The sequence below is a fragment of the Theobroma cacao genome, chromosome 5, assembly GCF_000208745.1.
Source record: "Theobroma cacao cultivar B97-61/B2 chromosome 5, Criollo_cocoa_genome_V2, whole genome shotgun sequence".
NCBI classification, from domain to species: Eukaryota; Viridiplantae; Streptophyta; class Magnoliopsida; order Malvales; family Malvaceae; genus Theobroma; species Theobroma cacao.
Window position 1 is genome coordinate 35,430,953 of NC_030854.1, and position 10,984 is coordinate 35,441,936.

Consider the following 10,984-nt stretch of genomic DNA (forward strand, 5'->3'; position numbering starts at 1 on the left):
CATGATTATAAAATATGGCAAATGGATGTAAAAATTGCATTCCTTAATGGAAACTTGTGAGAGGAAGTGTACATAACACAACCTAAAGGTTTTATATCCAATGCTAATGCTAATAAGGTGTGCACGCTTCAAAAGTCCATTTATGGACTTAAGCAAGCTTCTCGGAGTTGGAACATCCATTTTGATGAAGCTATAAAAGAGTTTGACTTCATAAAAAATGAAGATGAACCATGTGTCTATAAAAAGGTTAGTAGGAGTGCCATAATTTTCCTAGTGCTATATGTTGATGACATATTGCTCATAGGAAATGATAAACCATGGTTGCAATCTATGAAGATTTGGTTGTCCAAACAATTCTCCATAAAGGATTTGGGAGAAGCAACTTACATTCTAGGAATAAAGATCTATAGAGATAGATCTAAAAGGTTGTTAGGCCTTTCTCAATCCACATACATAGACAAGGTGCTAAAAAGGTTTAACATGATGGAGTCCAAGAAGCAACACTTGCTTATGTCGCAAGGCATTTATCTCTCTAAAGACATGTGTCCAAAGAATCAAGAAGAAAGAAACCTCATGGATAAAATCTCATATGCTTCAGCAATAGGATCTATCATGATGCGATGCTTTGCACTAGATCTGATGCATCTTATGCTCTAAGTGTCACGAGTAGATACCAAGATAATCCTAGTGAAAGTCACTGGATAGCTATGAAAAACATCTTGAAGTACTTACGAAGAACTAAGGATGTATTTCTAGTTTATGGAGGAGGTGAACTCCAAGTTGGGGTTATACAGATGCAAGATTGTAAACTGACAAAGATGATAGCAAGTCGCAAAGTGGATATGTGTTCACACTCAATAAAGATGTAGTGAGTTGGAAGAGTTCCAAACAATAGACGACTGCGGATTCTACAACTGAGGCCGAATACATCTTTGTGTTTGAGGCAGCGAAAAAGGCAGTTTGCGTTAAGAAGTTTGTTACTAAACTAGATGTGGTTCCTAGCATTGTTGATCCAATACCTTTGTATTGTGATAACAATGGAGCCATTGCACAAGCAAAGGAACCAAGGTCTTATCATAAATCCAAACATGTATTGTGGTGTTACCACGTGATCAGGGAGATTAATGGAAAAGGAGACATTTGCATAAAGTGTATACCCATTAAGGATAATATTGGTTATCTTCTCACTAAAGCACAATCCCAGCAGAAGCATAATCATCATGTTGAAAACATTGGTATTAGATACATAGGCGATTGGCTTTAGTGCTAGTGGAAGATTGTTAGTATAAGCCCTACAAGCCAATCTGTGGTTGTATGGGAATTGCAATTTTGTAATATTCATGTATGACATTTTGTTATTCAAAATAACAATGAGGTAGTTCTTTATCCATAAGTTTGTGATTTAATTACATTTTGTGCTTATGTAGATAAAGCCTACGGAACTATATATGCCTTGCAAAGGAATTGCATTGGGATACAATTATGAGATTCTTATGCAATAAAACATTGTTCCTAAAAGTTCCTGATCATTGTATTATTGAGACAGGGTATCAATAATGCTCAAAGATTGGCACATGTTATGTTCCTTACTTGTGAAGTAAGTAATCGCTTTCATAGATTGAAGTATAGAGATACTTAGAACTAGCATATGGGTGCTTCCCATAGAAGAGCGAATTCACTGAACATGACCAGCCATTAGAAGTGCACTTGGTACCTCACTCAAGTGTCTATGCAATACTTCTCATGTGTCAGTTGTGTAACTACTCCCTAGACTTGAGACACCAGGTTGTTTTGTATGTGGAGTACTATGCTTTGATTTCATCCTTATGGGTGCCTAATCAAGGATGCCAAAATAGGATGTTCTTGAGTATAGTATGAAGCATATGAAGGCAAATGAGTGGTCAAGATAAGAATCATCACCCCAAGTGATTCAAGGAAAAATATCTCATTAGTTCTTGGTTGACATTAGCTTAATCAAATCCTTGGCCAAGGTGATTAGGAGATTATGAAATGAGTTTCATAAGTCTCTATAAAACTAATGATCTAACTGCAAGAATAAATATAAAGATTAATAAGAGTAGGCACTACACCAAACTCTTATCATCTTCAGGATACATGATGATGGAATGAATTACATTGAAAAACTATACACTAAAAGGTTGTTAAAGAATCATTTGACTCTCCTAACGATTAAGAGGCCTTGATGCATTGCTAGATACCAATCATGGTCTATAGAATTGAATTAGTTAATTTAAAATTGAATATGATTCATTTAAATTAATTAATTAATAATATTATAATTCAATTCCATTGCCAACATGTTAAGAACCTAATGGGTCACACACAAAGGTTGCAATTTAGATTAAATTGAGAGTGTGATGATTTAAGTTTAACTTAAATCAAATTTTAACTTTTAACTACTAAGGACCTAATTAAAAGAGTTTAATTAGGTATTGGTTAAATATTATAATTGTTATAATATTAAGGACTTATTTTGTAAATTTGAATATATTAGATATAAATATAACATTATAGTCACTCCTTTTTTTTTTGGGAAGGAAACAAAAAAAAAAGGTTTTTCTCTTGAGTGCTGCCACTCTTGAGAAGTTTTTTTTTTTTTGAAAATTTCTCCTTTGATTCTTTGTCGGAAATCAAAGAAGAAAAGAGGAAAAATTGTTGTCCACTTGCTAGCACAAGCTCGTGGCATAAAGCTCTCTCCTTAAGAAGGATCTGTTGCAATAATATGTGCATTATTAGAGGCCAAGCAATTGAGTGGTTGGGATTCTTTCACATAAAATGTGTTCATATTTTGTCACCAAACGTAGTCCATTTGATTACGATATCACTTGAAAGGTACAATTTTTTTGATTTTATATGGTGCTTAACTTTGCATTAAACACCCAAGATGATCCAAAGGTAGGAGGAATGGTCTTTATTTTATTTCAATTTTTGTTATTTCACTGCGTTGATGCTCTAATCATGCCGTTTCTAGCAGAGAGAAGTTTGACAGAACTAGACAGCTAATGAGCAGAAACAAGGTATTCATATTCAGTGCATGATGATCACACTATGAGGATATATATTACAAGATAATTGAGATTACAACACTTGTGACAACAGCTTAACAGGTGTGCAAGAAAGGTAAAGACAACACAATATGTATAGTGAATGTTGTCTTAATATCAAAAGTCTTACTCAGCTAGTAAGCTTACTAAGCACTAAGCATATTGGCAAAATACTTGCACATGTCCATGCAAGTGTTATTCTCTAACAGACCCTTCATGGGAATGTCCTGGCATTGCAGAAGCAAGTATTTTGTCATTGCTAACCATCTAGTCTAGCTTCGAGTTTAGGGCCCCCCTTGAAGTCAACGGATTAGTTATAACAATTGCTACAGGGATTGTCACCTTATAAATTGCAGATGATAGGCAACCATTACAAAGAGAAACAACAATCTTTAAGAAATAACTTTTTTTTATACAAGTTTTTCTAAATATATCGGTTCCACTAGATTTCTATCGTTCAACTGATAAGACCTTTTTTAAATCTTTATGGTACATTTTACTCTAAACAATCATCTGATCAAAGTTCTATCCATCATGATAATATTTGGCAAAAAATATTGCTATGATGAAAAAGCGAGCATCACATCTGTTAGCAAATTTATAGTAATTTTGAATTCATGATTTTGATTTGTTGATTCTGATTTTATGTTTTTTCTTTTAATTGTTATTATAGAATTAAAATTTTTGATTTTTTTAGGTTAATTGCAATTAATTTAACTAGAAACAATTTCAATTTGTAGATTCAAATACGAAAAGATTTTTTATTGGACTCAAATTTTGACATATTGTCATTATTGAGGATGGTGTTTAACTACAAGTCGGTTCAAATTCAAATTATATCTATCATACCATCTTAGGATGTTAATATAATTATAAAATTGCATAGATTATAAATTAAATCAACATGATTTATTAAATTACCATACAATCATTGTAGTGTTCCCTTGATTTTTTCTTAAATAATTGAAAATCCTTTATATATGTATATCTTATTACATATGTCATCTGCCATTTTTTTTTAAGTTACGTCATCTGCTACTCGGAGATAAAACCAGCTATCTTGAATCTTCTTAAAATTTTCAGTGTACTTCTTAAGCCATGTTATTTATATCCAAGTGAAGTTTGCCGGCCTGTTGCTAAACTCTGGATATCAATTGTTTGCCGCCCTGTTTCACCATTAAAAGATTGAATCGGAAGAAAAAAAGAAACCAAAACAAACTTTTTCCATGAAAAGGAAAGCATTGTTGATTAATAGTTCCTGTTCTATACATGAGCAGTTTCAGAGGCCATGAAATGAATACTGTTCTTACTGGGTGGCAGTGACAGATATAGTACAAAATGCTAGCAATAACCGGCAAACTTTTACTTGAGCAGATTACATAGCCCAGGAAATCCATAATTTCTAACGAGTAAAGCCACGCAAACATGGTAATACATTAACCAAAGAATGTGCAAGACCGTCTTATGTGAATCGATAGCGGCATGAGCTACCTGCCGCTCCTAAATGGGAGAATTTGTGAACAAGGACCATTCTTAACTTCATTTAATTATGAGTTAAATTTTATGGAGCGTCGGCAACCCCAACAACATTAGAAATATGCTGAAGTCAATGAATTTGTCTCAATTTAAATTCAGTAAAAATATTTAAAAAAGACATGATATGTCAGGAATGAGGTAATGAAAAGAGGGAATTAATTTATTGAAGATGTATATACATGACATGAATGGCTGCTAAAGAAGGATTCATTAAGAACTTTTTTTTATTAACAAAAAACACTGTAGACGTGTTAAGCCATTTTCCTGGAAAAAATTAAATGAAAAGGCATGGAGTTGTTCAAAGACTCCATAAATCTATAAATAGCAAGTTCTCAGGAAAGATTCATCGTCATCACTCCAAAGCAATTAAGCTTGCAAGAATTTAAGCTAGGAAGCTGCCTTACCAAAATGAAAGGTGTTCATTTCCTAGTAGTAGCATTTTCTCTCTTGGCTCTGGCTTCCTCATTTGCCTTTGCCTCTGACCCTAGCCCTTTTCAGGACTTCTATGTAGCAATCAATGACCCCAAGCATGGAAGTATGTCCAGTTTTCTTTGAACTTGTATTGAATATATTTATGTCAATGACTGAACTAAAGGAACTCAGCTCAAAAAAGAGGCAATAGTTCTACACAAAAATACTACTACAAATTAGAAAGAATTTCTTTCTTCTTTTTTTTTTATTAGCACGGTAGCAGTTAACACATTTTTCAATCTTGTAGTGTTTGTTAATGGCAAGTTCTGCAAGGACCTAAGCTTGCCAAAGCAGAAGATTTCTTCTTTTCAGGCCTCAACATGCCAGGAAACACATCAAATCGAGTTGGATCAAATGTCATCACTGTCAATGTTGACAAAATAGCAGGATTGAACACTTTTGGCGGATCTCTGGTTTGAATTTACTATGCACCTTATGGTGGCCTAAACCCCCCTCACACTCATCCCCGTGTTACAGAAATCCTAGTCGTCATGGAGGGCACACTCTATGTTGGTTTGGTTACATCCAACCCGGAGAACCATCCCATCACCAAAGTCCTCAACCCCGGAGATGGTTTTCTTTTCCCAGTTGGTCTCATTCACTTCCAATTCAATGTGGGGAAAACCAATGCTGTTGCGTTTGCTGCTTTGAGTAGCCAAAACCCAGATGTCATTACAATAGCAAACGCAGTCTTTGGATCAAATCCAGCAATTAACCCTGATGTTCTTGTCAAGGACTTCCAGCTAGACATCAATATGGTCAAATATCTTCAGTCACTATTCTAATAGGATAGCAATTAGAGCATTATTTTAATACACATTAAGTTGTTGCTTAATGAGGATATTGTTTGACATGTTTCCCTGATTATTTAACAATTCTTGTTGAAATTTACAAATAAATGGAATATTGCTTATGTAAGCCTCTCTGTATGTTTAAACTTCATTATAATAATATTGAATTTGGTTTCAAAACTTGGACCAACTTGTCAAGGTGTGTCTCAATCTCAAGGACCAGTGTAACAGTGAAAGCAGCTATTATAAACTACTGTAGAAGATTTTAAGGTAAACTAATTTTGGAGAAATTTGAAGAAAGCTTGAAGAACAAAGAGGAAAACGAAACAAGGGATGAAGACTTCAAATCTGAGAATCACAAGCCACACACAATAATAGTTACTTTACAAGTATTTATAAACACCTAAAACCAGTCAATCTTTTGATTCAGCTTTGGAAGACTTAATCTGAGAGGATTTTTCTAGACGCAAACAACGTGTCTTTGTTTTCTGTGTTGTGGTAACTGTAACTAAACCACCCACCACACTACCTAGTAAAACATGGCTGTTAAGCCTACAACAAAAGACTCAAATGACACATACATCTTATTTTACTATGTTAATTACAAGAGTTTAAAAAAGATAGGACTCGTTTGTGTTTAGTAAATCAGCAGTAAACTAAAAACGATCCCCTACTAAGAATCTTCTACAACTTTCAATTTTCAACAGGTTATAGCCACATATTTAATCAGATTGGGAATCAGTATTTCAAAACAGCCCCATGATTCATAATATGGTGAACTCCAAGACATGATTTGAGATGCTCAAACCTTTCTCTTCCCAAGCTCTTGGTAAAAATGTCAACCAACTAGTTCTTTGTCTTGTAATGTTTCAACTCAACTTTATTCTCTTTTACAACTTTTCTCAGGGCATGATATTTGACCTTGATATGTTTAGTTCTCCCATATTGAACTAGATTTTTAGCAATTGAAGCAGTAGACAAATTGTCAACACATATCAGAGTGCCTTGACTTTGTTCAAATCCTCAATCCAACAACACTTTCCTCAACCACAATGCATGATTTGTAGCTACAGCACAGGCAATGTATTTTGTTTCAGTCGTGGACTAAGCTACAACATGTTGCTTCTTAGAATTCCAGGCAAAAACAGCACTCCCAAAAGAAAAACAAAATCTTCCTGTACTATTAGAATCATCCAATGACCCCGCCCAATCACTATCACTATAGCCTATAAGATTACCACTGTCTTGTTTAACATAAGTCAAGCCAAAGTTTAGCGTTCCTTTGACATACCTTAGAATCCGTTTGGTAGTTGTGAAGTGTATTAGTAAAGGTTCTTCCATAAACCTTGACAACAAACAGGTTGCAGACATTATGTCTGGCCTAGTAGCAGACAGGTATAGGAGAGATCCAATAATGCTTTTATAAATCTGTCCATTGGCCTAGGTAAAACCATCTTTTTTGCAAACTTAGCTCCAGTAGTGAGAGGAGTGCTTACCACCTTACACAAGCTCATATTGAACCTTTTCAGCAAGTCCTTAGCATACTTAACTTGATGCAAGAAAATCTGTCTTGTAGATTGTTACACTTCCATCCCAAAAAAATAGCTCATCTCCCCTAAGTCAGTCATTTCAAATTCCTTCATCATTTAAATTTTAAAATCAGTTAGGTAACTGCTATCAGGACTAGTAAGTAGTAAGTCATTTACATAAAGAGCCACAACAAATAAGACTTTCCCATCTGATTTCTTCACATATAATGTGGACTCATTGCTACTTTTTTGAAGTCTTTGACCTTTGAAATACTTGTCCACCTTGTCATGCTAGGCTCTAGGAGCCTGTTTTAGGCCATATAAGGCTTTTATCAATTTACAAACCTTACCTTTAGAGTTCCACTGTTCATATCCCTCAGGTTGATCTACATAAATGTCTTCAGTCAAATAGCCATTTAGAAAAGCTAATTTGACATCTAGATGAAATAGCTTCCATTCTTCTCTAGCTACCAGTGCTACAAGCATTCTTATTGTGTTGTGTCTGGCTATAGGAGCATAAGTTTCCATGTAATCAGCCTCATACACTTGAGCATAACCTTTGACCACTGGTTTAGCTTTATACTTATTTATAGAACCATCAGAATTTAATTTTGTCCTATAAATCCACTTAACTCCAATCACATTTTTCTCAGCAGGTTTATCAACTAATGTCCAAGTACCATTCTTGATGATCATTGACATTTCAGCATCCACAGTAGCCTTCCACTTACTGTATGAAAATAGCTTTTTTGCAACTTGTCGGTTCTGAAATAGCTACATTGTATCTGCTGTAGATATCTCCAAGACTCCTAACTCCTCTTACTGCTTTTGATTCATCTTTACTATTTGAGTCATCACCAGAACTAACTTGGGTTGATTCTTCATCTAGAGTGATCATTTTCTTCAGGTTGTCAAATGTTCCTTTTTCTCAATTCCAATACTGTCTTTCATCAACTCTGACATTTCTACTGATCTCAATCATGTTAGCTTCAATATTGTAGATTCTATACCCCTTTGAAACTTCACTATAGCTAACTAATATAGCCATATTAGCCTTGGAGTCAAACTTAGATATTTTCTCATCAAGTATCTTTGACTAACACAAGTAACCAAATGTCTTCATGTATGAAACAAATGGCTTGTATCCAAACCACAATTCAAATGGGGTTTTATGCTCCTATACCCTTGTGTATGACTTGTTCAAGATGTAATTGGACATATTTACTGCCTCAACCCAAAACTCTTTAGGTAAATGCACTTGGTAGAGTAAGCATCTACCCATATCTGCAATTGTTCTCTTTTTTCCTTCAGCTTTCCTATTCTACTGAGGGCTGTATGTAATTATGAGTTGATGTTGAACCCTAAATTCTATCAAAAAAATTCTTGAACTCTTCTGAAGTGTACTTTCTCCCATTGTCACTCCTAAGTGTTTTGATTTGCATACCAGAGTAATTCTCAGCCTGTGCCTTGAATTTCTTAAAGTTTCTCAAGGCCTCAGATTAGAGCTTCAAGAAGTATACCCAACAATATTTAGTCAGGTCATTTATAAACAGGATATAATACTTACTCCCACTTAGAGATGGTGTTCTCATTAGCCCACAAATGTCAGGGTGAATCAATTCTAGCTTCATAGTAGTCTTTCCCTTACTGATCTTAGGAAATGGCATTTTAGTCTATTTTCCAAATTAACAGCAAAACACAGCTTATTTGGCTTGGTTATCTTGGGTAGACCTTCTACTAACTCATTTTAAGCCATAACTATTAGTGAATTATAATTCACATGACCTAATCTGTTGTGCCATATTTTAGACAAATCATATTCATTATACAAGGCTATGAAGAAGGATTTAGCCAAGTTCACAAGATAACAATTATTTTTCATCTCAACAATGAACATTTCATCTCCACAAGGATCAAACACTTTACAATAGTTTTCTTTGAATAATAAAGCATACTTATCTCTAGCTAATTGTCCAACACTAAACAAGTTGTGATTTACTTCAGGAACATAATGCACATTATGAATGAGTTTCAAACCAGATTCAGTCTCTACAGTCACTATCCTTACTCCAAGTACTTTCATAAATTCACCATTTCCTATTTTCACTTTAAAACTGTAATTGGTATCTATCTAGGAGAATAAATTTTTGTTACTTGTCAAGTGATGAGAGTAAGCACTATCCAATAACCAGATGCTTGATTTGGTAGAATCTTCACCCTTTTTAGCCATGAACAGAACCTCTTCAGTCTCCTTTACTCAATTACATCAGCTTGATCTTCTGTTACTGACTTCTTGGCCTTGCACACTTTTTCTACATGACCCATTTATTGACAGGCCTTGCACTTGACATTTAGCCTATACCAATAGTATTTTGCTATGTGATTTCTCTTTTTACAACTGGGACAAGAAAGGTACTTGTCAGTTGCTTTACCGTTATTTCCCTCTTCAGCTTTGCTACCTTTTCCATCATTTTTCTTTGAGCTATTTCCCTTGACTTTCAAGCCCTTTGTTCTTGCCACTAAGGCACTCTCAACAAAGTTTTCATCTCTAAGAGCTATTCTCTGCTCTTGGGCTAATAAAGCATTGATGAGCTCATTAACAAAAATCTTAGTCAAGTCCTTTAAGTCTTCAAGGGAGAAGATTTTTGCTTCAAATCTCTCAAGAATACTGACGAGGATTTTGTTAACAATTCTTTTGTCACTAACTTCCTCTCCAAGTTGTCTGAGTTGATTCACAAGCTTTAAAAGCTTGTCAGTATAGTCTTGAATGCCTTCATCTTTATTCATTTTCATCAGCTCAAATTGTCTTAAGATATTCAACACCTGCATAGATCTTGTTCTATCACTACCTTAATACTCTTCTTTCAAACTATCCCAAACCTTTTTCAAATCCTCATAGTTCATTATTTTTGCAAAAATTGCTTTCGAAACAGCTGATTGAAGGCAGATAAGGGCTTTATACTGCTTAGCCACTTATTCACTGTGTTGCTTGATTTGGGCTAAAGTAGGATTGACATGCCTTTGTACTGGTATTTCACCAGACTCTACCACATCCCACAAGTCAAAAGCCTTAAAGTAGGAGTGCATTTTGACTGCCCAAAAAGAATAATTATCACTAGAGAAGATCGGAGGAGCAGCTGCACTGAAATCGGTTGTAGCCATGGGGTTAAATCAAGAAAATCAATTGAAAACTTTGTAGAAGATTTTGATCACAAGTCCTCTGAGAAATGTTTCTCTGATACCATGTAGAAGATTTTAAGCGAAATTAATTTTGGAGAAATTTGAAGAAAGCTTGAAGAAAAAAGAGGAAAACGAAAACAAGAATGAAGACATCAAATCTGAGAATCACAAGCCACACACAATAACAGTTACTTTACAAGTATTTATAAACACCTGAAACCATTCAATCCCTTGATTCAGCCTTGTAAGACTTAACCTGAGAGGATTTTTCTAGACACAAACAATATGTCTTTGTTTTCTGTGTTGTGGTAACTGTAACTAAACCACCCACTACACTACCCAATAAAGTGTGGCCGTTAAGCCTACAACAAAAGACTCAAATGACACATACATCCTATTTTACTATGTTAAT

General features: G+C 34.6%; 1 pseudogene; it reads left to right on the forward strand.

Annotated features, from left to right (window-relative positions):
- On the forward strand, nt 5,010-5,857 carry LOC108662310 (annotated as a pseudogene).